The sequence below is a fragment of the Lepidochelys kempii genome, chromosome 2, assembly GCF_965140285.1.
Source record: "Lepidochelys kempii isolate rLepKem1 chromosome 2, rLepKem1.hap1, whole genome shotgun sequence".
Lineage (NCBI taxonomy): Eukaryota > Metazoa > Chordata > Testudines > Cheloniidae > Lepidochelys > Lepidochelys kempii.
Genome location: NC_136381.1, coordinates 43,035,997 through 43,037,883, shown reverse-complemented (window position 1 = coordinate 43,037,883; position 1,887 = coordinate 43,035,997).

Sequence of the window (1,887 nt, the reverse complement as noted above, 5' to 3'; positions counted from 1 at the left end):
GTCATTTTGGGTCAGGTGCCAGCCAGGTTACCTGAGCTTCTTACCTCTTTACAGGTAAAAGGCCAGGAGGGATTTTATAGCACTGTATACAGAAAGGTGGTTACCCTTCCCTTTATATTTATGACAGCCCCCCACAACCCAGACAGGCTGGGTGGTCTGCTGAGGTGAGTCAGGGGGTGGTGCTCACTCCCTGGACCCTGCTGTATGGAGTTGGCCCAAGTCCCATCAGCCTTTCCGCCACCCCCAAAATAGAAGTCAAACTATGCGTATGCCCAAGGTCCCCTCCCGGCCCAGAGCCCCAACTCCCCACCCCTGCTGGGCCCTGGAGTTTTTATAGCATGTTAGGGGGAGGCCTCAACAAGAAAAAGCTTGAGAGCCCTTGGTTTAGTGGACCAACTTCTGTTGGTGAGAGAGAGACAAGCTTCCAAGCCACACAGAACTTATGGAGGATGTAAGAATTAGCTTATTTAGCAGTTAGAAGGTGTTAGAAGCAGTAGGTAAGGGCTAAGGTCCAAATTGAGCCTCTAGATACAAGTGCAGAGAACTCCCATTGAACTAAATGCCTAGATAGCATGTATATTCCATTTGGCAGCAGGGCAGGGGAGGTGAGTGCTGTGTAAGTGACAGATCAGGGAGCAGGCTTGCCCTGTGCTCTCAGCAGCCCTACAATTGGTATCCAGCCTGTGAGCTCCCCAGGCGGGAGCTAGGGTCGTGGGCGGGCGGGCCGGGGAGGGGAGGGGGCGTGTGTGTGTGTGGAGAAGAGAGACACAGACACCCAATGCCCTAGCAGCCTGACAGATGTAGTGTGAAAAACTGCTATCTAACTTGCTATTTAGGGTGAACTGAGCATACTCAGTAACATCTGCCCTTCACCTTACCCTTACTTGGCATCAGATTCTGCGGACAGCTTTTTGGGTTAAAAAGGGGCAAAGGGGGCAAATTTGAGGGGGGTGGTGGCCAGGGACTGAGCAGGGGATGGAAATTGACTGGGTGCAGGGTTCAAGCAGCTGGAGGCAGGGTTAGCATAGGGGCTGAGGAGAGGCGAAATCAGGGAGCTGGAGTTAAACTCAGGGGTCAGAGGGCAAAACACTGCACAGGGTAACAGTTATACCCCTGTGGACTGAAACACCAGTGTTTGCAAAAATATGGTGAGGAAAAGTGGGGGCAGAGGGTTTTTTTTATTTCATATATCCTCTCAGAAACAAAGTATCGCTCATCAGTTTATATGGCTGCATAAAGTCTCATAGCAGTTTACAAATTTGTCTTATCTGCTGCTGGGATTCCCTGAATTGCGGCTTCCTTCCTTGTAATCTATTTTAAATATACTTTTGCTCCTTTTAATTGATTACTTTTTAAAATGTTATTTTCATTACTCTTAGCACGTCATCATTTACCTTTGTTATCATTGTGCAGATGCATATCATTGTACTATTTAGTTTATATTTTAATAACAAATACTCATCGAAAATATGTGTAAGCTGCATAATACATGATGTTTAAATGACCTCACTCTGTTAAGAGGTAATTGATACATATATACAGGAGAGAGGGTTGTTTGGAAGCTGGAGACTTTATGATTCCATCCCACACCACTGTCAAGTTTTTTTCTTTAGACTCTCTTGGCTGCATATAAAAGAAAGTTAGTGTAGCCAATGGTGGGCAAAGTAGGCAGATGTACCCCCATCGCTCACAGTCTATCTCTGGACCAGAGGACGAGAGAGGTGAGAGGGTAGCAAATTAGGACAAACCAGCAAATAAGAACACCACTGTATCAGTAACTGCTACCGGTAGCAAATCACACCCGAAGCAGCGTGTTGCATTACTGGTTGTGGAGACCGGGCGGAGGCCTAGGCACGGACCAGCACTGCAGGCAGAAGGTGATTGACA